The sequence below is a fragment of the Dendropsophus ebraccatus genome, chromosome 4 (assembly GCF_027789765.1).
Source record: "Dendropsophus ebraccatus isolate aDenEbr1 chromosome 4, aDenEbr1.pat, whole genome shotgun sequence".
NCBI classification, from domain to species: Eukaryota; Metazoa; Chordata; class Amphibia; order Anura; family Hylidae; genus Dendropsophus; species Dendropsophus ebraccatus.
The window spans coordinates 158,216,914-158,244,028 of NC_091457.1; positions in this window are offsets into that span (position 1 = coordinate 158,216,914).

The following is a 27,115-nucleotide window of genomic DNA, read 5'->3' on the forward strand; positions in this document are numbered from 1 at the left end:
GGGCGAAGAAGGTGACGGACGAGGTGCGGCTTGCGGATTCGGCCCGTGGGGAAGTTTGTGTGTTTCGAGGGCCCTTTGGGGGCCCACCTGAAGACGGAGGTGGGAGAAAATATGGAAGGATGAGTACATGGAAAAATTTTCTCTCTTACCTCTGGAGAAGTTCAACCTCAACCGGGTTAAGCTGGACGAAAGCAAGAAGAAAGAGGAGGAGCGCAGGCGGTATCGGCTGATACCGCGCACTTTTGCTAATTGGTTGCAGGCTTTCGCAATATTAGTAAGTGTGGTAGGGGAAAGGGTGCCGGAAAATTGTTCCGCCCTCTTTTGTTATCAGGACTCTATCGGTGAGGCATATAGGGTGTATGGGGGTAATGCATGGCTGCGCTATGATGAGCAGTTCAGTCAGCGTAAGGCGGTGCACCCATCATTGCGTTGGGACCACAAGGACATTGGTCTCTGGATGAAGCTGATGTCGGCGCCAAAGGGAGTGGGGCAGTACTTTCAGGACGTGGCCGGCAGACAGGGATCTGCCACTGGTCACGCGACAGGGGGCGGAAAAGGCTGCTGTTGGCAGTATAATGAGGGGTTCTGCAGGTTTGGGAGTGACTGTCGATACTGCCACGAGTGTTCAGGGTGTGGGGGAGCCCATGGGCTCACCCAATGTTTTAAGAAGGGAAAAGGGAGAGGTGGAGAAGCTGAAGCAAAAGGGGGCAACCCCGGTGAGGGTGGACGCGATGCGGCCCTACCTTGCGGGGTACCCAAATAGAAGGGCAGCGGTACTGTTGGAAGAGGGGTTTGAGTATGGTTTTGTGATACCCAGCTCGCCAGTGGGGTTGGTGAGTCGCGTAACTTGAAGTCGGCTTTGGCTTACCCGGCAGTGGTGACTGAAAAGATTGTCAAGGAGGTGGCGCTGGTCGGATGGCCGGACCATTTGTTGAGCCTCCGTTTTCGGATTTGCGGGTCTCCCCGTTGGGGGGGTTCCTAAAAAGGAACCTGGGAAGTTTCAGCTCATTCACCACCTGTCGCACCCGGCGGGGAGATCGGTAAATGATGGGATTGATGAGGATCTATGTTCGGTGTCCTAGACGTCTGTCGATGCGGCGGTTGCGTGAGGGCAGCGGTATGGGAAGGGGGCCAAACGGACATGGAGTCAGCGTTCCGTCTGTTGCCAGTGCACCCAGATAGTTTCAGGTTGCTTGGGTGTCGTTGGGAGGAACTTTATTATGTTGACTGTTGTTTGCCCATGGGGTGTTCCATTTCCTGTGCCTACTTTGAGGCGTTTAGCACGTTCTTGGAATGGGTGGTGAGGCAGGAATCTCAGGTGGATTCCATGCTCCATTACCTTGATGATTTCTTGTTGGTGGGTCCGCCGGCGGTGAGGACGGGTCTGATGTTGTTGCAGGTGATGGAGGCGATGGCCAGGAAATTTGGGGTCCCGCTGGCCCCTGAAAAAACAGAGGGGCCTGGGATGGAGATTATGTTTTTGGGCATAGTTATTGATTCGGTCAGGATGGAATGTCGGTTGCCCGAGGCTAAGGTGGGGGAGATGCGGACGGTGTTGGCTGACGCTTTGAGAGGGCACAAGATCAGGTTGAGGGAGTTGCAATCGCTGCTGGGTTGCTTGAACTTCGCTTGTCGGATCATGCCGATGGGCAGGGTGTTTTGCAAACGGTTGGCAGCGGCGACGGCAGGGGTTAAGGCGCCACATCATTTTGTTCGGTTGACTAGTGATTTGAAGGAGGATTTGAGGGTGTGGCAGAGTTTTTTGGCCCGGTATAACAGGCGTTCGTTGTTTTTGGATCTGGCGGTGACTAACCATGACCTGGAGTTGTTCACGGATGCCTCGGGGTCGTGTGGGTTTGAAGCCTATTTTCAGGGGCAATGGTGTGTGGGTGCGTGGCCTGAGTCTTGGAGAGAGAGGGACCTAGCTAGGAATTTGGTTCTCCTAGAGCTTTTTCCTATTCTAGTGGCGGTGGAGATCTGGGGGGCGCGGCTCTGCAATCGTAAGGTTAGATTCTGTTGTGACAACTTGGGAGTGGTACAGGCCATCAACTCCCAGTCGGCTAGTTCTCCTCCAGTGGTACGTTTGTTGCGGTGGTTGGTGGGGATGTCAATAAATGCTCATTTCACCGCTGTGCATGTCCCTGGGGTTGCTAATGGTGTTGCCGATTCTCTTTCCCGATTCCAGTGGGATCGTTTTTGGGACCTGGCGCCGGAGGCAGAGATGGAAGGTCTTCAGTGTCCGGAGGAATTGTGGCAGCTGGTTTAACACATGTGCTGGGTTTGGTGCAGCGCTCTGTGAGCAAGGGAACGTGGACTGCATACGGTAACGTGTGGCGTGAGTGGGAGGGGTTGCTGGATTCGGTTCCTGTCACGGATCGGATGGCGCATAGAGAGACCTGTTTGTTGTATTTCATTGGGTCACAGTTTGGGGAGGGTAGGTCAGCAGCAGTAGTGGGGAGGAAGCTGACTGCTTTGGCGTTCTGGTTTAAGGCCCGGGGTGCGGAGGATGTTACGAAGCGTTTTTTGGTGCGCCAGGCTATGAAGGGGTTTCGTAAAGGTTCAGGGGTTCGGGACACTAGGAAGCCGGTGTCCTTTGAGTTGCTGGTGGCTTTGGGTATGAGGTTGGAGGAGGTGTGTTCGTCTGTTTTCGAGTTGTGTCTGTTTCGACTGGCGTTCTCGTTGGTGTTTTTCGGGGCGTTTCGGGTCTCGGAGTTGGTTTCTCGGAGTAGGGTGAGTGGTGGTGGGCTGTCGGTGCAGGATGTTCGTTTGGTGGGGGAGTGTTTGGAGTGTGTATTGCGGCGGTCAAAAACGGATCAGAGGGGTGTTGGGGCGTTGGTGCGCTTGCATGAGTTGGTGGGGTCTGGTATGTGTCCGGTGAGGTGTTTTGGAGAATATGTGTCCGAGCGGCCAGGGGTCCTGGGCCCTTTATTGATTCATGCGGACGGAAGTTTTTTGTCGGTTTATCAATTTGTTCAGGTTTTTCGGAGGTGCCTGCGGTTGTTGGGTCTTAGTGGGCAACGGTACAGCTCGCACTCTTTCCGGATTGGGGCGGCTACGGAGGCGGCTCGGTGGGGTTTGTCGGCTGCTGTGGTGAAACGGATTGGCAGGTGGGAGTCGGATCAGTACTGGTTGTATGTGTGCCCTCATCTGTTGTGAGGGGATTGTGGGGGTCTGCGCTGTTGCGGAAGTGGAAAGGGGGGGGGGGGGTTCAGGTTGGCTGTTGTGTATTTTATTCTCCCGGTAATGTTTTTTGTTGCTGTTGTTACAGGTACAGGTCCGTGCTTGCTCTGAATCATGGGTCACTCTTATGTCTGCTGGGGAGGAAGACGTGCTGATGTCCGCCCAGCCGGAAGACAGCTGCCTTTGATCCAGGGGAGGTACGGATCCGGTGGCTTGGAAAGGGAGGCATGTTGTGGAGTAGATTGTTGCCAGATTTGCAGTTTTATGCAGCGTTGGATAGGTTTCCTGACATATTGGTGATTCACCTAGGGGGAAATGATCTGGGGGTGCAGGATTCTAGATCATTGATCCGTGATATTAACCCCTTCGTGCTGCAGCTAGTTTGGGCCTTAATGACCAGGCTAATTTTTCAAAATCTGACCTGTCTCACTTTATGCTCTTATAGCTCAGTGATGCTTTAACGTATGCTAGCGATTCTGAGATTGTTTTTTCGTCACATATGGCACTTTATGTTAGTGGCAAAATTTGGTCACTACTTTGTGTGTTTTTTGTGAAAAACATCAAAATATCATGAAAATTAAAAAAAAATTGCATTTTATGAACTTTGAAATTCTCTGCTTCTAAAAAAAGAAAGTTGTAGCACATAAATTAGTTACTAAGTCACATTACCAATATGTCTTCTTTATTCTGGCATAATTAGGTAAACATATTTTACTTTTTTAGGGTGTTATGGGGCTTAGAAATTCATCAGCAAATTATCACATTTTCGTGAAAGTTTCCAAAACCGATTTTTTTAGGGACCAGTTCTTTTTTTAAATGGATTTAGAAGTCTGGTATCCTGAAAACCCCCATAAGTAACCGCATTTAGGAAAATAGACACCTTAAAGAATTAATCTAGGGGTATAATGAGCATTTTAACCCTACAGGGGCTGGAGGAAAGTATTCACAATTAGGCAGTAAAAAAATGGAAAATTAACATTTTCCAATAATATATACGTTTAGATTAAAGTTTCTCATTTTCAAAAGGAAAATGAGAGAAAAAGCACCCCAAAATTTGTAATGCAGGTTCTCTTGAGTACAACGGTACCCCATATGTGGGCGTAAACCACTGTATGGGCACACAGCCGGGCTCAGAAGGAAGGGAGCGCCAATTAGCTTTTCCAATGCAGATTTTGCTGAAGAAGTTTCTGAGCGCCAGGTGCGTTTGCAGTGCCCCTGTAGTGTTAGCAGAGAGAACCCCCCCATAAGTCATCCCATTTTGGAAAGTGCACCCCTCAAAGAATTCATCTTGGTGTGAGGTGAGTATTTTGACCCCACAGGCATTACAGGAAAGTATTTAAAAGAAGACAGTAAAAATGAAAAACTCGAATTCTTCCAATAATATGTTTGTTTAGTTTGAAATTTCTCAATTTCACGAGGAACAAGAGAAAAAAAGTACCCCAAAATTTGTAACGCAGGTTCTCTTGAGTACAATGGTACCCCATATGTGGGCGTAAACCACTGTATGGGCACACAGGAGGGCTCAGAAGGGAAGGAGCACCAATTAGCTTTTTCAATGCAGATTTTGCTGCAGAAGTTTCCGAGCGCCAGGTGCGTTTGCAGCGCCCCTGTAGTGCCATCAAAGTAAAATCTCGCCATAAATCACCCCATTTTGGAAAGTGCACCCCTCAAAGAATTCATTTTGGGGTGTGGTAAGCATTTTGACCCCATAGGTATTAGAGGAAAGTATTCAAAATTAGACAGTAAAAATGAAAAACTCAATTTTTTCCAATATTATGTTCATTTAGTTTGAAATTTCTTTAATTTTATGAGGAACAAGAGAAAAAAAGTACCCCAAAATTTGTAACGCAGGTTCTCCTGAGTGAAAAGGTACCTCATATGTGGGCATAAACCACTGCATGGGCACACAGGAGGGCTCAGAAGGGAAGGAGCGCCAATTAGCTTTTTCAATGCAGATCTTGCTGAAGAAGTTTCTGAGCGCCAGGTCCGTTTGCAGAGCCCCTGTAGTGTCCGCAGAGTAAAATCTCCCAATAAGTCACTCCATTTTGGAAATTACACCCCTCAGAGAATTCATTTTGGGGTGTGGTGACCATTTTTACCCCACAGGTATTAGAGGAAAGTATTCAAAAGTAGACAGTAAAATTTTTTCCAATAATATGTTGATTTAGTTTGAAATTTCTCAATTTGACAAGGAATAGGAGAGAAAACGTACCCCAAAATCTGTAACTCAGGTTCTCCTGAGTAAAACGGTACCCCATATGTGGGCATAAACCACTGTATGGGCACACAGCAGGGCTCAGAAGGGAAGGAGCGCCAATTTGCTGGAGCAAAACCGCAGCTAGTAATGGTTATTAGAATAGCGCAGTTATTAAAATAAAATAAAAAAAATGAGATTACAGGTAATGTGGGGTGGTTACGGGCAACCTGGGGTGGTTATGGGCAACCTGAGGTAGTTACAGGTAATCTGGGGTGGTTACGGACAACATGGGGTGGTCACGGGCAACCTGCTGTGGTTACGGCAACCTGGGGTGGTTACGGGCAACCTGCAGTGCTTACAGACAATCTGGGGTGGTTACGGGCAACGTGGGGTGGTTACGGATAAACTGAAGTGCTTATAGGTAATCTCGGGTGGGTACCTGTAATCTGGCATGGTTACCGCAATCTGGAGAGGGTCATTGGCAATTTGGGGTGGTCAGAGGCAACCTGCGGTGGTCGGAGGAAACCTGCGGTGGTCAGAGGCAACCTGCGGTGGTCAGAGGCGACGTGGCGTGGTCCAAGGCGACGTGAGGTGGTCAGAGGCAACGTGGGGTGGTTACAGGCAACGTGGGCTGGTTACGGGCAACCTGCTGTGCTTACAGACAATCTGGGGTGGTTACGGGCAACGTGGGGTGGTTACGGGCAACCTGCAGTGTTTACAGACAATCTGGGGTGGATACGGGCAACGTGGGGTGGTTACGGATAAACTGAAGTTCTTATAGGCAATCTGGGGTGGATACCTGTAATCTGGCATGGGCACCGCAATCTGGAGGGGGTCATTGGCAATTTGGGGTGGTCAGAGGCAAAGTGGCGTGGTCAGAGGCAACGTGGCGTGGTCAGAGGCAACGTGGCGTGGTCAGAGGCAACGTGCGGTGGTCAGAGGCAACTTGCGGTGGTCAGAGGCAACGTGCGGTGGTTACGTGTAATCTGGGGGGTTACATGTAATCTGGCGTGATTACGGGAAACCTGGGGGGGTTATGTGCAACCTGGAAGGGTTACAGAAAATCTGGGATTGTTACTGCTAAACTGAAGTGCTTATAGGTAATCTGGGGTGGGTACATGTAATTTGGGGTGGTTACGGGCAATCTGGAGGGGGTCACTGGCAATTTGGGGTGGTTACGGGCAATGTGCAGTGGTTACGGGCAACGTGCGGTGGTTACGGGCAACGTGCGGTGGTTACGGGCAACGTGCGGTGGTTACGGGCAACGTGCGGTGGTTACGGGTAATCTGGGGTAGGGTTAGGGGTAATTTGGGAGTAAACTGAAAATAAAGACAAAAAGAGGCACAGGCGCCTCGTGTGATACCAGAGGTAAACGTGGAGAGTGTAGGGGTGGTATTGTGCTCACCTTAAAGCCACTTGGGCTAGTAGCGTATCACCCTAATTAGGGTATATATCCAAGCCGGGGTCTCTCGCTTGCTAGCTGGATTCACAGGACTGCAAAAGCTGGTGGTACCTCTAAACGGGATGCTCCCAGGGGGGGGCCCGTGTGTAAACAAGAGTAAAAAGAAAAATCCAAAAAAATGGTATCATTACCAGCGCTGTCACTGCCAGAAAATCCAATTCACCAGGCGAATGAAGAAAAACTTGTTTATTTGGTTGCACAATGTTAACATGTTTCGGGAGAGTACCCTCCCTTCCTCAGAACCAAAGTGCACTTTGGTTCTGAGGAAGGGAGGGTACTCTCCCGAAACATGTTAACGTTGTGCAACCAAATAAACAAGTTTTTCTTCATTCGCCTGGTGAATTGGATTTTCTGGCGGTGACAGTGCTGGTAATGATACCATTTTTTTGGATTTTTCTTTTTACTCTTGGGAGTAAACTGCAATTATTACTATAATAAAAAAGTGTGTGTTTTATTTTTTTGTATGTTTGTCACTTTTTGTACTTTACACATTCATTTTCACTGTATTGCTATGATTACTGTGATATTTTGTATCACAGTAATCATAGTTCAGTGACAGAGACCAAATTGGTCTCTGTCACTTTAAATTTTCCAGAGTTGGCTGGTTGTGAAGCGCATGCGCACTTCATAACCAGCCAGGACGTCGAGGAGGACGGAGCTCCAGGAGCAGGTGAGTATATGGGGAAGGGGGGGTGACTGGGGGACGGGGGTGACAGGGGGGGTGGGGTCGACTTGGGGGGTGGAGGGACATCACTTTTTATCCCCTGTCACCAATCATTTATGGTGACAGGGGATAAAAAGTGCCGGCGGCACATGGTACAAGCGATCAGTGGTGTATAGTATATACCGCTGATCGCTTGTACCGGGACCCCACAGGGGGGTCCCTGATGACTGCCCCATGCTCTCCGCTACCTCCGGTGGTGGAGAGCATGGGGCTTTCATTCATTTAAACTTTTGCATCCCTGCGAACAAACATAGTTTGTTCGCAGGGATGGCAGCGGCCATCTTGGAAATGATGGCCGCCGGGGGAGGGGGGTTAGTTATCGGGGCACTAGGGGGGTCTGATCTGGGGTCTGATATACACTTATTTCATCTCCCCCCGCCGTGGATTCACGGCGGGGGGAGATGAAAGGCGGCAGCGGCACCGGTAATCCCCTTTACCGACGGCCGCCGCTATAACGTTAATAGCGGCGATCGTCGGTAAGGGGGGGGGGGGGCGGGACCGCAGCCTTATTCTCTGCCACCGCCGTAAAAAGCTGATGGCAGCAGAATAAGGCCCATTAGTGACCGTCGTAAAAAGCCGTATCGGCGGTCACTAAGGGATTAAGCTGGATCTCTTGTGGGTTACGTGCCCGGGTCTTATAGTTGTGTGGTCTGACATAGTGGTGTGTTTGAAGTTGAGTCATGCTCGGTAGGTGGTTGGGCTTAATAAGGCTCGGGCGAAGATTAATAAGGCAATAGGAAAATTTGTGGCAAGGAATGGAGGCCTGGCTGTTAGGCACAGAGAGTTGGAAAGGGTGGATCCGAGTTTGTTTCAGGATGACGGGGTCCATTTAAATGAAGTGGGTTTGGACCTGTGGACATTAGAGCTTAGGAAGAGAGTTGAGCGAGCCCTTCGGTTGTGGCGGGACGACCGCTTATAAGGGGTCATAAGCAGTCGCCTTGGCGGAAGCAAAAAGGGGAGGGAGAAGGGGTCCTTGAAGGCAGAGGAGATTAAGTTAAACTGGTTATAGTTGGGGGGAGTAATTACCCACCCCTTTTTCCCACATCGGGATGAGAGTTAATGGTTGCTGGAGAGGCGGTTTCTTCAGCTAAAATGGTAATTCCTGTCGGGCAGGGTCCCAAGGAAGGTGTGTTGGTGGGTCTAGAAGACAGGTGTTCTCGGGTTAGGTGGCATGCGGCTGAGGGCAATAAGTCCAGACCAGTTAAATTGAGTAACAGAGGTGGTGTGTGATGCCTTCAGGGACTCCTCTCTCTCTTAATGTCAGTTAGGAAACTCAGGGATAACCAGTTAAATGTTTGCACTATTCATGGTGTAGTTGTTTATGATTAATTTATGTTTGTATTTATTAAAGGTTGTAGATTCGGTTATATATATGTATACTGTTTTTATAGTTGTTTTGTATGACTATACAGTATATATATATATATATATATATATATATATATATATATATACTGTTGTGAATAAAGAAGCCGTGGCCTTTTTCTTCCACAATCCTGGTATCTGTGTCTTATTGGGTGAGTCTTAACGGGGTTGGGGAGATTAGGGTAACGGCATCACCTCTCCCTCAGTCATGTAGAATTAGTAAAATTAGTTTAAGAGTTAAATGCTGAGTGTTTGGGTTTGAAGAAGTTGCCAAACCTGGACTTAAACTTGAAGTTTGCTCATCTCTAACCGTGACAGATGACAAGTAAGGGTAAGCAGCACTTAAATTGTAAATCACATGCTATTGTGGTTCACCCACACATGATAATTGAGATATGCACCTGCCCCCTTCATGTCTCGGACTCACAGGAATCTTGGAATCACAGGAAGTGAGTGCCAAGCAGTAGAAAGTTCCAGCCGCCATCTGCTCCCCAGACAACCCCTTTAAGGGAATCCTCTGTTATACTTTTGGCATTTTATAAAAGCCTATAATATGAAGAGTCAGGTGTGACTCGGCCAAGCTAGAAAAAATGTAAAGAATTAGTAGTTTACACACTGTGTGCCTTCAGCTCTGGAGCTGCCTCGGTGAACGGGTTCAAGTAAAAAGGCTTCTTCATTGTTGGCCGTCATGTTCTTCCCACCATAGGCTGCTCCGCGAGGCGTCCCAAGGCGATAATGTCATTTACTGATAGTAGTAGGAGCTGAAAAACCTAGCAGCATTACGTACTGTAAGTCAAAATATTTACGATTAGACTGGGTTCACACTATTAGGCTTCGATCACACAGAGTAAAACTGGCTCAGTTGCCCCTAGCAATCAATCAGATTCCACCTTTCATTTTCCAGAGTCTGTGAGGAATGAAAAGTGGAATCTGATTGATTGCTAGGGGTAACTGAGACAGTGCCACTTTACACCAGTTTGATAAATCTCTCCGTTTTTCTCATCCATTTTTACAAGAAACAGATGCAAAACCGTATGCATTTCTGTGCATCTGTTTTAATCCGTTTTCCCATTGACTTCATTTATAAAAATAAAACAGATTGTATTAGTGAAACTGTATCATGGGACATTTAAAAGACAACCCTGACGCTGATAAAAAAAAAAAACCTGAACTGAAGCTCCAGTTGGTGTCTTCATTTTTTCTTCACTTCCTGGTTTGGGGTTTCCCATAATGCACTTTGTCTCCTGTGATGTCTAACTGACTCTGTAGAACTGTTAGATGGCTTACATCTTGTTTAGCCAATCAGAGCTTAGACCAGCTTCCCTCTTGATGATGTCATTGTCACAAAATGGCTGCCACAGAGCAGCCTCGGGTCAACAGTCATAAGGTAAGAATGAGTTTACTTCACTTTCTAGTGGGGGGTTGAGGGGGGAAAGATAGAAAATGGGGGCAGATAGGTGATTAAAGCATATTACACAGTTATATAACTTTGTGTTTCAATTACTGGGAAAAAGATTTTCGCCGGAGTATCCCTTTAAGTAGAGGCAGTAATGGTGATTGCCTCATCTTAAAGTGTCACTGTTGTTAAACATTTTTTTGCAGAAATCAATAGTCCAGGCGATTTTAAGAAACTTTGTAATTGGGTTTATTAGGCAAATATGCCATTATCTGTCTTTTCCAAGGTCCCCCCATCCTCTCCTTTCAGTCATCCACTGCTCAGAATCAGGAAATCTCGACTCTTTTTTTATCAGTCAGATCCTGTCTGAGCTATGGAGAGGGGAGGGGGGAGGGGGGAGGAGCGAGGTTAGTCGGCAGCAGAGAGCAGAGAACAAAGGATTACACAGCAGGGGAGCTATTCAGAGTGCTATTCGGAGGTCAGAGAGGTCAGTGGTGACATCAGAGGAGAGAACCTGGTGATGTAGCTATAACTTAACTCTTTGTTGTCCTGTTTTGGTGCTTCATCTCACTCTCTCCATAGGAAAACCATGAAGACAGGGGGAGAGCTTCAAACTGCTTTTTTTCATGACAAAAATTAATTTTTCAGCTAATAAACCCAATTACAAAGTTTCTTATAATCGCCTGAAAAAAAAATTTAACGACAGTGACACTTTAAACAATTTATTGAGACCAAAGCCGAAACGGGTGGGTATATCCCAACATCATGTCACTGTCTCTATAACTTATCATGTGCCAGTGAGTATCAATTACAACTTGACAACAATGTCTACTGCTGTTCATAAGTCGCCATATTGTCTGCTTGGGCATGGCACCCCATTCTTCTTGAAGTGTGGTGTCCCACCACAGGTGTTGCTACTTTGAACACCCCTCGCAAAAGCCTGTAACCCAGGTTTAAGTGGTAATGAAGTCATGTATAGGTTATGCCACTAGATGTCAGTATTATGTATATCTATGTCTGTACATTGCACAGCTGTAGTGAATCAAGGGTTAATGTTTTGTTTAGGACCACTAATGAGAACTGCTCTTTGCTTCTGCCTATCTCTATCCTTCTTTCTCTTTACACTCTCTTCTCCACCACTCACAGGAGCTGTTACACACCCTGTAGGAAGTTGTCACATGGGGAGAAAAAGATGTAGTTACACACTTAGTCAGTCTTAGTCAAGACAAGATGGTCCCTGCTGTAGTCCACCTGGCTCTGCCAGGTCCCCCTACCAAGTCCAGTGTAGTCTAGTCTAGAGTGTGGTAGTAGATAGACATAGGGGAGACACAGGGACTTTCTTCTTTGAAGCAACTCTTATTCTTACTATGCAGTGCTAAACACCTAACAGAGAGGACAAGTCAGGGATCACCCCAACCCACGCCGTGAACATCTCTGAAAGTGCAGGACGGTATCCTATAGCAGAGGAACTGATCCAGATAGAGCAAAGTTGCTACAAGCCTACGTGGAGACTGGTCACCAGACACTGTAGGGCAACAGGTGGTACAGCAACAACAAAGGTCGAAACACAGGCACAAGTAATTTTCTTCTCTCAATATTCTTCTTCTACTTCTTCTTAATTTCCGGCAGAGCACATTACTAAATTGGGTTGAGACTCTCAGGACAGACTCCTCTGCACTACTCTGAACGTTCACAACCTACTCTTCTTCACTGCTCTCAACTCTCTCTACTCTTGTAAGCACGCAACCAAGCCAACACTGCTGTTCCGCTTCTACCTGACAGTTCTCGGTACGGATCTATTTAAGTCCAGATTGTATTATACTGCTTGTATCACAGAAGATTCTTAAGTAAAAAGGAAGTTTGTTCTACCGGGTTTGTATTGTTCCAGCACCTACACACAGGTTACACCGTCCGGCACCGACAGACCGGGTGGGTCATAACTCCACTCCGGGTATAGCCAGCCTCAAAACTAAAAGTAGGTGTGCTCTATACCTGTGTGCTAATTCAGCACTGGCATCACGATAATATACCATCTGGCTGAGCTATATTCCACCGGCCAACCACCACAGTAGTGACGTCACACTGTACCATCTAGCAAGTGACTGGTCGAGCACACACCACAGAAGGATGTCCCTCAGGTCATTGAGGTTGTTGGGTACATAGTGATGAGCCCCTAAACCATGACTCTATGTGAGGTCCCCCAGTCTCCAGCAGTCGCTCCATGTGAAGTCCCCCAGTCTCCTGCAGCCGCTCCATGTGAGATCCCCCAGTCTCCTGCAGCCGCTCCATGTGAGGTCCCCCAGTCTCCAGCAGCCGCTCCATGTGAGGTCCCCCAGTCTCCAGCAGCCGCTCCATGTGAAGTCCCCCAGTCTCCAGCAGCCGCTCCATGTGAGGTCCCCCAGTCTCCTGCAGCCGCTCCATGTGAGGTCCCCCAGTCTCTGGCAGCCGCCCCATGTGAGGTCCCCCAGTCTCCTGCAGCTGCTCCATGTGAGGTCAACCAGTCTCCAGCAGCCGCTCCATGTGAGGTCCCCCAGTCTCCTGCAGCCGCTCCATGTGAGGTCCCCCAGTCTCCAGCAGTCCCTCCATGTGAGGTCCCCCAGTCTCTGGCAGCCACCCCATGTGAGGTCCCCCAGTCTCCAGCAGCTGCTCCATGTGGGGTCCCCCAGTCTCCAGCAGTAGTCGCTCCATGTGAGGTCCCCCAGTCTCCAGCAGCCGCTCCATGTGAGGTCCCCCAGTCTCTGGCAGCCACTCCATGTGAGGTCCCCCAGTCTCCAGCAGCCGCTCCATGTGAGGTCCCCCAGTCTCCAGCTGCTGCTCCATGTGAGGTCAACCAGTCTCCAGCAGCCGCTCCATGTGAGGTCCCCCAGTCTCCTGCAGCCGCTCCATGTGAGGTCCCCTAGTCTCCAGCAGTCCCTCCATGTGAGGTCCCCCAGTCTCTGGCAGCCGCCCCATGTGAGGTCCCCCAGTCTCCTGCAGCCGCTCCATGTGAGGTCCCCCAGTCTCCAGCAGCTGCTCCATGTGAGATCCCCCAGTCTCCAGCAGCTGCACCATGTGAGGTCCCCCAGTCTCCAGCAGCCGCTCCATGTGAGGTCCCCCAGTCTCCAGCAGCCGCTCCATGTGAGGTCCCCCAGTCTCCAGCAGCCGCTCCATGTGAGGTCCCCCAGTCTCCAGCAGCCGCTCCATGTGAGGTCCCCCAGTCTCTAGCAGCAGCCGCTCCATGTGAGGTTCCCCAGTCTCCAGCAGCCGCTCCATGTGAGGTCCTTCAGTCTCCAGCAGCCGCTCCATGTGAAGTCCCCCAGTCTCCAGCAGCCACTCCATGTGAAGTCCCCCAGTCTCCAGCAGCCGCTCCATGTGAGGTCCCCCAGTCTCCAGCAGCTGCTCCATGTGGGGTCCCCCAGTCTCCAGCAGTCGCTCCATGTGAGGTCCCCCAGTCTCCTGCAGCCGCTCCCTGTGAGGTTCCCTAGTCTCCAGCAGCCGTCCCATGTGAGGTCCCCCAGTCTCCAGCAGTCGCTCCATGTGAGGTCCCCCAGTCTCCTGCAGCCGCTCCCTGTGAGGTTCCCTAGTCTCCAGCAGCCATCCCATGTGAGGTCCCCCAGTCTCCTGCAGCCGCTCCCTGTGAGGTTCCCTAGTCTCCAGCAGCCGTCCCATGTGAGGTCCCCCAGTCTCCAGCAGCCGCTCCATGTGAGATCCCCCAGTCTCCAGCAGCCGTCCCATGTGAGATCCCCCAGTCTCCTGCAGCTGCTCCATGTGGGGTCCCCCAGTCTCCAACATCCGTTCCCTAATGATGCCGTACCCTCAATTATCTGGAGCATTGTCCCCCACGAAGATGACATTAGGTATAACCCCACTACCACTAGACACACCTGCCCTGTACACTGTAATATTATAATGGCAGGCTGGGGAAGAGAAGAAGAGGAGAGAAGGACCCCTATGCCAGAATAAGGTGAGTATAATGTTATTTTTTTTGTGTGTGTGTGTGTGTGTGTGTTTGGCAATGCAGGGGGAGCAGAGGGGATTATTACTATTTGGGGGGGGGGGGGCAGCACAGGGAGGGGAGGGGTATGACAATAGGGACAGCAGAGGGGGGATTATTAAATGGGGACAGCACAGGGGGGATTACAGAGGGTGGTCACCCAGCTTTCCCAGCATCCTGTATGTCAGTGTGTAATGGAGGTCACACAGCTTTCCCAGCATACTGTATGTCAGTATAATGGAGGTCACACAGCTTTGCCAGTATCCTGTATGTCAGTGTAATGGAGGTCACCGAGCTTTCCCAGTATCCTGTATGTCAGTGTAATGGAGGTCACCCAGCTTTCCCAGTATGCTGTATGTCAGTGTAATGGAGGTCACCCATCTCTCCCAGTAGCCTGTATGTCAGTATAATGGAGGTCACCCAGCTTTCCCAGCATCCTGTATGTCAGTGTAATGGAGGTCACCTAGCTTTCCCAGTATCCTGTATGTCAGTGTGATGGAGGTCACACAGCTTTCCCAGTATCCTGTATGTCAGTGTGTAATGGAGGTCACCCAGCTTTCCCAGTATCCTGTATGTCAGTGTGATGGAGGTCACACAGCTTTCCCAGCATCCTGTATGTCAGTGTGTAATGGAGGTCACCCAGCTTTCCCAGTATCCTGTATGTCAGTGTGATGGAGGTCACACAGCTTTCCCAGTATCCTGTATGTCAGTGTGATGGAGGTCACACAGCTTTCCCAGCATCCTGTATGTCAGTGTGTAATGGAGGTCATCCAGCTCTCCCAGTATCCTGTATGTCAGTGTAATGGAGGTCACCGAGCTTTCCCAGCATCCTGTATGTCAGTGTGATGGAGGTCACACAGCTTTCCCAGTATCCTGTATGTCAGTGTGATGGAGGTCACACAGCTTTCCCAGCATCCTGTATGTCAGTGTGTAATGGAGGTCATCCAGCTCTCCCAGTATCCTGTATGTCAGTGTAATGGAGGTCACCGAGCTTTCCCAGTATCCTGTATGTCAGTGTGATGGAGGTCACACAGCTTTCCCAGTATCCTGTATGTCAGTGTGATGGAGGTCACACAGCTTTCCCAGTATCCTGTATGTCAGTGTGTAATGGAGGTCACCCAGCTTTCCCAGTATCCTGTATGTCAGTGTGATGGAGGTCACACAGCTTTCCCAGTATCCTGTATGTCAGTGTAATGGAGGTCACACCTTGCAGACTTTACTGCACCAAGCAGCAGAATTACTATAGTTTAGGAGCCTATAGGAGGGAAAGGGAAGGAAGTTGCTGGATAAGTGCAGAGCCTGAGATGTCTGTCTGGCAGGTTCTGAGGAGACGAATTGTAGCTGCAAACAGCACCTGTGAGTCCCTGTATGATGATTTTGTATTAGGTTGAACATTATCTCTTAGGGATGCAACACTGCTCTATGCCATAATACACACACAGCTTCTTGCTAATAACCCGAATTCTGATAAAAGCCCCTCTTCCTTCTCCAGGGTTGAATTGAGTGAGGGGGGGGGGGGGTTATCAAGATTTGCCCTGTTGCCAAAATGATCTAGAAACTGCCCTGGACCAGAGCTGCCAGCACTCTGCGCAGTATTGTACCTGAGCTGCGGTCGGCTTATACAGTCCAAGCGAAGGGTGTTGGTGAGTTTTCTGCTGTACAAACAAACTTTGTTTCCCCATGTGATATTCTTTTCTACAGAAATCAGAATCAGAGATGTATATCCCCGGTGTCAGCTTCAGCCATGAAGATTTATGGGAAAACACCCGCCTGTATTTACTGTGTGCTGAGTTTATATGGGGTATTTGTTCTGGTTCCTCATAGGCAAATAAAGACCAATAAATTGGTTTGTAGATGTATTGTTGCTTCAAAAACTGAACCTCCTAGTGTCGTCACATCGATGAAAAAAGATGTGTACCGCTTAAAGTGTCAATGTCATCATAGAAAACTTTTAAAATGTCATAGCATGTCAAAAGTTTTCATCGGTCCAGGTCTGAGTGTTCACACAATAATTTCCACTTTACAGAGGTTGCTCCCCATGCCACCCCCTCCCCTTCCACCACCAAGACTTTTACACAGCTTCAACTCTAGCAGGAAGCAGAATACTGGAATACTTGCATCCGTGTGCAGCCTGAAGAGAAGAAAACCTTGGCTTCTTTTAATTGAAATTGAATTGAATTTAATTGAAAAAATTGGGAGCCGTTTCCAAGCTCCTGAAATGCAGTTGCAATGCCTCTTCTCACCCCCTTCCATCTGTATCCCTTATTGATTGACAGTCAGCTGGAAGCTGAACCCCAACCAGGGATAGGGATGGGAGGGGGAACGAGGAGGCGTTACAGCCTTCAGCACTTTACAGGCTTAGGAACGCCTTCCTCTTTGCACAGGAGAATAAAAGCATTTAGCTGGTTATGGAAGCACAGACAGATAAATATTAGGTACCATGTGTCCACTTGACCTAACAGCAGCTAATGGTGTCAGCAGTTTGGAACATGATTTGAACATGACAGGTTACTTTTAGCCATGTGTAGGATACATGTAAGTAAGATGATATAAATGTGTTAGAATTCCTTTTCAGAACAAGTCGATAAACCCAGGACCCAGGACAGTAACAATAAAATAGGAAGCGTCCAGTGTCTGGTTTTGATGCTCTTCATATGTTTTGCTCCAACATCAGATCCAAAGAACAATCAGCGATAGAAAGAGACCATGGAAGAGGGGAGCCTAGAAGAGACAAGAAACCCCACAATAGGGAAGTTATGCTTGAATAATAATAATAATAATAATAATAATAATTAATGATAATAATATACACATCAATTGAAATCTTTATAACTAATCATATAAATATCATATTCTAATTAAAGAAGCGGGCAAGGCTGCAAGATAACTTTAACCTCTTTCTATGGTCCTGTTGAGAATTTTCCTGCAGTTTTTTTTCACCTGCATCGACAACTGAGTGACTGTAATGCACCTTTCCTTTAACAGAGAGGTTTCTCAGCAGCTGCAGCAACTGTTATTGCTGCAAATCATCCAAATACATCATGCAATTAGCATTACTGGGCTTCATCATGAGATCAGCATTACCGGGCTTCATCACGTGATCAGCATTACCAGGCTTCATCATGTGTTCAGCAGTACCAGGCTTCATCATGCGATCCGCATTACCAGGCTTCATCATGCGATCCGCATTACCAGGCTTTATCATGTGCTCAGCATTACCAGGTTTCATTATGAGATCAGTATTACCAGGCTTCATCATGTGATCAGTATTACTAGGCTTCATTATATGATCAGCATTACCAGGCTTCATCATGTGATCGGCATTACCAGGCTTCATCATGTGATCGGCATTACCAGGCTTCATCATGTGATCGGCATTACCAGGCTTCATCATGTGATCGGCATTACCAGGCTTTATCATATGATCAGCATTACCAGGCTTTATCATGTGATCAGCATTACCAGGCTTCATCATGGGATCGGCATTACCAGGCTTCATCATGTGATCGGCATTACCAGGCTTTATCATATGATCAGCATTACCAGGCTTTATCATGTGATCAGCATTACCAGGCTTCATCATGTGATCGGCATTACCAGGCTTCATCATGTGATCAGCATTACCAGGCTTTATCATGTGATCAGTATTAACAGGCTTCCTCATGTGATCAGTATTATCAGGCTTCATCATGTGACGTTGCCTTCATCCACCCTCTCCCCGGCCATAGCCAAAAAAGTCCTCCTGTCCGGAGTACCCCTTTAAGAAAACACCCATCAGGTATGAGGAACGTAGACCGTATCTCTCTAGTATTTGTTGTCAGTCGTTCAGCACTTGATACTTACTGTATGTTGGAATCCATTAGATGTAGCATTGTAAGTGAGCTTGGAGCTTAATATCCCAGTCCAGAAGACTCTCTCTGACTGAACCACAGTGGCCCTAAAATATGATAAGAACAATCTCGTAAATCTGAGTAAAATCTGACACATAGTAACCATTGGGATATCAGTCATACACTCACCTGAGCTGTATGTCAGCATTGCTGTTTGCAGGGGCCACCCATGTCACCGCTACACTTGACTTGGAGCTGCCAGATGTTTGGCTAACTGCACTCTGTAAAACAGATACCGCAAACATGATCCTGTTACATGTTGCTGAGAACTGGGCCGCTTTGCCCCCTGTCAGGATGGAGTGGGGGGTGGTTATGTAAGATGGCGCTTCATTCATTGTGTCTGGGACTGGAAGAGGCAGCTGAGCGCTTATCTATAGACAATGGAGTAAATGAAGCAGCTATAATGCATATGTTTTACCACCACTACAGCGGCCGGCAGGGGCAGGGGGGAAATTGATTACAAGTACTAACTTACCTTTCCCTGTGCCCGCGGTGAGTGGCGGGACTGGCCTTGCGACCCCCACCAGAAAACATTTCCCCCGAGTTGTCAGGATGTTACGACTCAGGGGGCAAAAGACCTGTCCTTGCTGATGGACTAGCTGCTGAGCCAATCAATGACTGGAGAGGCGTCCTACTCCAATCACTGACTGGCTGAGCGGGCTGTCCATCAGCCGGATCATGACTAGGCTTGATCGAACAGCGGAAAAAGCTAGGAATTCCAGGAGGTCCCCGGGCTGTCTCCTCCTTCCGCACGGACCGGGAAGGCATCAGCAATTAAAAGTGGAAGGTCCGGCTAGGTTCAAGTTCAATCGAACCTAGCTTTTTTTGCTGTTCGATCAACCTAGTCATGACCTGTCAGCACCAGAGATCCCGGGGGCCCAGCGGGGGTCCCTAGGCCAGTCCCGCTGCTTACCGCAGGCACGGAGAGAGGTAAGTTAGTACTTGTAATCAATTTCCCCCTGCTGGCTGCCAGATTTTATAATCCGCCGGACTCCTCAAAACATGACCTGTTGGTGGCCATGAGGACTGGAATCGAAAAGCACTGATGTAGACTAATACTATGGCGACACATTATATAGCATTTATAGGACTATTTTCCAGTTGAACAAAACTTACAGCAGCGGAGGTACAGTCAAGGGTCTGGGCATTTCCGGAGGCTTTAAAGGAGCCCAGTGGTGTGGAGGAGCTGCCGGAGCGGGCCTGGATCAGGAAACCAAGAAACTGGGAACTGCCAGTAAGAGTGACTGCAAAGACGGACAGGAATTATTCTTATTCTCTAACCGTGTGTGGATTTCTATTTCTATTCATGTATGAAAATAATCAAAAATCGGCTTTATGTGAAAATAAATTAAAATGTCCTTTTTATTAGAAACAATCTTGAAATACAGATGTGATCAAACAAATGAGATCCACAAATTATTTCAGAATTCTGAATTTTTTGAAAAAATAAATTTGAATCTGAATTTTTTTGGAATTTTGAGTGACAGCCAGCTCCTCTGTCCTGTCTGTCCCAGGCCTAGACCAGAGTTATACTCTGTAGCTGTAGCAATATTTGTAGGAACAACGAGACAAGTGGTATTAGCTATTAGGTTAGAGTTTAGGGAAAGCTCTAGGGAAAGATTAGGGACAGCTAACTAGGTCTTTCCTTGTATTTTGTTTCCTTCTTGTCCTTTCCTGCATCACTCCATCATCATCCATCATTTCTGCCATCCTCCATTCCATTATCTATTGGGTAGTGGCAATTCTTGTTCTTGTAACTTCCATTGATGGCTTTTCCTTTGACTGTCTGCTTGTCACACTAGACAGCTCTACTGTAAGACCTGGAGGTATACGAGTATCAGTTAGGACTCAGGAAAAGTGTCTGACATAGGGGAAGCCCACTTCTGCTGCCTAGCGATCAGGCAGTGTTATTACTGGTGGGAGCTTTACTTTTTATAGACACTGGATGTGACTTGGTCATTGCTATTAATGTTTTAGTTGAAATGGCAAAAAAAAAAAAATCTGGCCTTGGCTGTTTTTTCTTTCACTTTGTAGTGTCATTCCTGGATTTGGAGATACCAGTTATCATGTTTTCCATCATTTATTGTGACCTCCACCAACTGCTTGAATAAAGAGTCATTAGAGCCATGACCCCATCGATCGGTCATTTATGGCATTGCCTAGGAACATACACTCATCTGCCACTTTATTAGGTACACCTGTCCAACTGCACGTTACCACTTAATTTCTAATCAGCCAATCACATGGCGGCAACTCAGTGCATTTAGGCATGTAGACATGGTCAAGACAATCTCCTGCAGTTCAAACCGAGCATCAGTATGGGGAAGAAAGGTGATTTGAGTGCCTTTGAACGTGGCATGGTTGTTGGTGCCAGAAGGGCTGGTCTGAGTATTTCAGAAACTGCTGATCTACTGGGATTTTCATGCACAACCATCTCTAGGGTTTACAGAGAATGGTCCGAAAAAGAAAAAACATCCGGTGAGCGGCAGTTCTGTGGGCGGAAATGCCTTGTTGATGCCAGAGGTCAGAGGAGAATGGGCAGACTTGTTCGAGCTGATAGAAAGGCAACAGTGACTCAAAAAGCCAACTGTTACAACCAAGGTAGGCGGAAGAGCATCCCTGAACACACAGTACCTCCAACTTTGAGGCAGATGGGCTACAGCAGCAGAAGACCACACCGGGGGCCACTCCGCTCAGCTAAGAACAGGAAACTGAGGCTACAATTTTGGACAGTAGAAGATTGGAAAAACATTGCCTGGTCTGATGAGTCTCGATTTCTGCTTGAACATGACAATGAGTTCACTGTACTCAAATGGCCTCCACAGTCACCAGATCTCAATCCAATAGAGCATCTTGGGATGTGGTGGAACGGGAGATTGGCATCATGGATGTGCAGCCGACAAATCTGCGGCAACTGTGTGATGTCATCATGTCAATATGGACCAAAATCTCTGAGGAATGCTTCCAGCACCTTGTTGTATCTATGCCACGAAGAATTGAGGCAGTTCTGAAGGCAAAAGGGGTCCAACCCATTACTAGCATGGTGTACCTAATAAAGTGGCCGGTGAGTGTAGATAAATGAGTTGTACGTCCTACAATACTCCTTGCTACGTCATTCTTCCTAGTTCAGTAGTAATTCTACCTTGAGTTGAACACCTGAGTAATCCGAGACTCACTTGTTGTTGGGAACATGGTACCTGACAACTTGAATAAAATAGTTTTGATTACTAAGCTTTGTATACATAGCAACCACAGCTGCAATACCACACACAATCTGAGGACAAGAGTGGTGTTCTTTCTGGAAGTGTGCAGCTGTGTTTTCCTATTAACCCTGTTAAGAAGGAACCAGGTCTATATCTTGGTATATCAGAAATACTGCAGAGACACCAGTGAACCAGCAAGACCTTCTACCGGGAACAAACAACCAAGACAAGAGGGGTCTCCAGTCAAGAAAACCACCTTTCAACATGTCACAGTTAAGTATGACATGGCTTAGTGAATACCAAAGTAAGGAATCCATCCACAGACAGCTGTTTCGGGGTGTTTGCCCCTCATCAGTGTGGAGCAGGATGACTTGACTGTGGCTTGTTGGAAGGTAGTTTCCTTGACTGGAGACCCCCCCCCCCCCATTCCCTTGGCTTGTTTGTTCCTTCCCAATGCAAAGACTGACTAGGTCACTGATGTAAAGAAACACGTGATGGTGTCTCCGCAGTACTTTTGCATATTTGTCTTATCAGGGGGCAATGTTCCTAGATTCACTGACGTAGAGAAACACGCCATGGTGTCTCCGTGATGTTTTTGTCATTTTCCCTGAGGTCAACCGTCATTCCTATAACTCGGTGTAGAAGACAACTGTTTTATGACCTTTCTTAGGATCTTAGTTACCTGTGATTTGTTGTCCTTCGCTGTAGGTACTTTTAGAAAGACTCAGGCTGTAAGGGGAGGCAGAGGTCTGGGCATTGGCGTTATGGTTAGGCACCATTGAAGAACATGCGTCCTGAACTAGTCCATTTGGATAACCATTAGTACAGACAAAGGCAGAAGCAACGAGCAGGATGACTGTGATTTGGGTTAAAGGAGACATCTGTGGGAAAGATAAATGATATTCAATGTAAATGTGATAAAATGCGTCATTGTTAAAAAATGAAGACTGGTTGAACAGGTGAACTGATGACTTTATTTTCCTTACAACAGTAGTCCAGAAGATATGGTTGAAAAAACTCTTAGTGGCACATTAGGCTTGATAGTTTCTAGTAGTGAACTTTTCAAGAGTTTGGTTTGGCAGGTTTGCCGAAGTTTATTGTACAGTTCTGGTTCGTGCCGAACCGAACTTTAACAAACCGCTTAAAACAGCTAAACGCCTGCAGGTGCCGCTCCTAACATGTATACTTACATTTCCGTGCTTCCTTGTGGTCCATCCTCTCCATTCCCATCCCGGCGTCTTCCACAGTGACAGCCTACTCAGCCAGGGTCCAGGGTCGGAGTGTTTAGACTGTGACTGATCAAGAGAATGAGCTGGGAGAAGTCAACGCACAGCACAATCACTTCCGGTTCCGCATCTCGTGAACAAGATGGACTTTCCATTTACATCTACGGGATCCATCAAGGTGGCAGACACATTGGAGCGCACAGCAGCACGGACGTCTCCCAGCTCGTTCTACTGATCAGTTGCAGTCTAAACACTCGGATCCTGACTGCTAAAAACTTTTCACATGTCTCTGTGACATGTCAAGTTTTTTGTAATGATGGATACTCTTTGACTGTTATTTGGGTCTGTAATAGGGTATCCCCCGAACCACAGACAGTCCCACCTCGACTTTTTTATGGGGTTACACCAGTCACTTTATCTTAGGGAAGCAGACTATAAGATGGGATGAAAAAAACAGTTTTTTAGGCGGCACATCTGTGTCAAGGGTGGTGCTCGTAGTAAGAAAAAAATTCTCATAATATTTCAAAAGTCCATTCTCGGCACTCACCATATCATGCTTCTAGAAAATTTTATTGTAGAAAAATCATCAGAATACATATGACGGAGCAATTCGGCATCAAGCCAGTTGAGGAAAGCTTGATGCCGAAACGTTCCATTATATGTATTCTGATGATTTTTCTACAATAAGATTTTCTTGACGCATGATACTTTTAAAATATTATAAGATGGGATGAGTCTGCAAATTCAAAGCTGTTTTTTCATTTGGACACGTGCGGCAAGAAGGAATTTTTGGAATGAATGACACTTTGTATGTGTGATGTAAGGATGATATATGATTACACTATTAGGGTGGCATCCTGACATCCCGCTCAGCCAATCAGTGCGCTGCTCTGCTGCAGCCAACTCAGTAAAATTTTTCGGGTGCGTCATAGAGACATGTCTAGCAGTCATAGATCTCTCATCAAGAGGTATACTGCCCAAAAGTAGCCTCTGAGAAACTTTTCAGCGCCATTATGCCTTCTTTTCCCAAATGGTGCAGTAACATAGTGAAATTTGGGCAGGAAAACCAACAGCCTAGACCTCGTCTTCAAAATACATAATGAACGCTGCAATTTACTGTCTACAAGCAGAGATCTAGCAAACCATGAACGGCTAAAACAGAAAGTCTACTGTACAGTGCTTAAAGGGATTGTCCCGGCTTGAACAAAAACTCAACTGTCTATTCAGTATAATAGTGGAAAAAACATACTTAGGCATCACTCAACATGATGTTTATGGTGTTTGTTGAGTGTGTATGGCATAAAAGCTTCTGACGTCAATGCAGAACGTGTTCATAGGGTTGTATTGTCCGAAAGAGTGTCCCGACTGACAGGTTCCCTTGAAGCTCAATGAGTAATGACCCTTCTTCCATTTCTCCTTCCAGGTACTGGGCACAGTCAAATGGTCCATATTGAGCCTACTGGCATGCATTATGATGACCAATGTTAATGCCCCCATGGGGTGCTGGTGACAAGAGGTTTTATTGAACTTTTCTGTTAAGGTATAGCCAAGGTACTGCAGTGGCCTGGGCTGCATCCCCCCTCCCTACTTCTTTGTACCATCATCTACAATCTCATCTACTATCCCTTTAAGATTGACAGGCAAGGCTCTCCAAGCCCTGGTTAAATCCCATTCATCTGGGTTGTGATGGAGTAGTGCAACGGTGGAGCTGCCACTAGAGCTGTGTCCCAATCTGAATGAACGGCACCTGCATGGGATCTCATCTGGGTTTGGAGAGCACTGCCCCACCGTCTGATATGTAGATCCTAACAACCACCCTTCATTGTTGTTAAAATGTTCTAACATTCTTAAAGGGGTTGTCCAGGCAGCAGAAGACGGTTGAACTCTTCAGTTCCTTGGGTCATACTTGTGACAATTCCACATCTTAAAAGTAAACCTGTGGTTTCACCTGCTTGCTGTGATCGTAATATGCACCCATCCCCTCCATGCCTCGGAAGGCTTACTTCTAGGGATGGTCCGAACCGGCAGAGGTTTGGGTTCGTACGAACCCGAACTCTCGGCAATGATTCCCGCTGTCTGCCCACTCCGTGGAGAGGGTGGATACAGCGGGAGGACAGCCTGAAAAACTGGGATACAGCCATAGCCATAGGCTCTATCCCAGTTTTCCAGGCGGTCCTCCCGCTTTATTCACCCTCTGCACGGAGCTGGCAGACAGCGGGAATCTGATGCCGAGCGATCGGGTTCATACGAACCCGAACCTCGGCAGGTTCGGACCATCCTTACTTACAGTACTTCCCATGAAATCCAGGCAGGTAGCGGGTTGTGGGAACATAATAAAGAAGGTATACTTACCTGTGCCCTTGCAGCGATGCCTTCACAATCTTCATGGCTGCGTATCTGCCAGCCTCCAACCTCCAGCAGCTTCTGCTGCTTCAATACCTTTTTCCCCTTTGATGCATTGCCTGCCCAGCCAATCAATGACTAGGGCGGGACGTTATGTGAAAGCCAGGCGAAAATTACTTCTAGTGGCTGTGCAAGAGAGTTGAGAGCGGTGCTACCAGGGCAAAGGGATGGGTAAGTATACATTTTTTTATTATTTAGTTTCCACACCCCTTGCCTGCCTCAGATTTTTTAGGTTCATGGGACTTCTCCTTTAAGAAAATTTTAACATGATGGGTTGTTGTTGAGATCCACAAAATGGACAAAAATATTTTCAAAAATTAAGTAATTGTTCACATTGTCACTGTAAGTAAAGGCAGCTTAACCTAGATTGGAAAATACAATTCTTGTCCTTCAAATGCAAATTCTGGAACTGACTGGGTAAAATTAAAAAGGAAAGATTTGGACAGTTAGGCCGTGTACACACAACGGCGTCAAATGGGCAAGAAAAAAGACGTGTGGTCATGACTGAAATACTAGGTGTGAACCTAGCCAAAGACTGTAGAACCTAAATTTCATAGCAACCAGTTGTGCTGCCAGCATCGTTTTTAGTAATAAAAGTTGTGAGAGTCGTGAGTTTAAGCCTCAATGTGTTAAATACATTGAATATATAAACTATTCCATTTAGATGAATTAAGGGCTATGTTCACACACAGTATTTTGGTCGGTATTTTTCACCAAAACCAGAAATGTAACCACCAGAAAAAAATTAATAATGGAAAGAGTTGCACCTATGTCTTTTTTTTTTTTTTTTTTTTTTTAAATGGCCGTCATTTGTACAATAATGACTGTCATAAGGACAGAATGGACACTATTTGGCCTTGAATGGCCAAAAAAAGACATTGTGGGAGCATTGCCTCTCTGTGTTTTTTCGACCCACTCCTGGTTTTTGGTTGAAAAAATACTGATCTGACTACTATGTGGGAACATTGCCTAATACTGCTACATTTTTGTGTCCGCCTGACCACAATACGGAAAGAACCCTAGGCTTCCATGATACCTTCAGTTCTGGTCATCAATCCTATGGGTCGGGCCAGGTTTTACCTTCACAATGGCTCAAAAATGCAGCAGTATGAAATTCACCTGAAACTGAACATACTCTGAAAAAAAAAATAATAATAAAATATATATATAACAGAATGATAAACTATTACACTAGTGCCCAACTTTACACAGGAGTACAGCCTAGACCTGTCATGTACTTACTGTACAGGAATTCAGCATGTGGACGGTTTTACACATATTCTAGTCCATATATAGGGCGGTATATCTACACAACCCCCAGTCTACCGTTCGCCGCGTTATGCCCTGTAGCTTCATGTCACAGTGAGAGCAGGATCTCGGCCGGGGTTCTATGTGTAGGTGCAGGTGTTATAGATACTTACTTTGTAGAAGCACCGGGCTCTGGCAACAGACGGACTCTCACAGATTGTCTTCAGTGTTCAGGTGCTGTAAAGTGCAGAAACTTTCCTCTCTGGGTGGGTGGGGTGTGCCTGGACACGTTCACCTGTGATGGAGTACTGCTCTGTACCTCCATTGTAATGTGTAGTCATACCTCAGCTACATTTCTATACCATAGCTGTCAGTTTTGCATTTCTTAGCTTTTCCACAGAAATAAAAAAAAAATTGAGATAGGCCCGAACCCCCACCTTCTTTCTCCCCTATAGATAAAGAGAAGTAAATGTCGTTCTCCAGAGGACGAGAAAATAGAAAATGTCGAAATTTTTAAACACTCGAAAACCGAGTAAAAGATTAACTATATCTGTGGTCCATAGCAACCAATCAGAAAGCGGCTTACATTTCTTACACAGCTCTGCTAAAATTAAATCATAGTTGGTTGCTATGGGAAACGGAGAAGGCCCCACACACTGTTTCTACTACTTTTCCCGTTTCTGAGATATACGGGTGATATAGGGGTGTTACTGTTTGGTTGACTATATAGAGGTGATATAGGGGTGTTACTGTTTGGTTGACTATATAGAGGTGATATAGGGGTGTTACTGTTTGGTTGACTATATAGAGGTGATATAGGGGTGTTACTGTTTGGTTGACTATATAGA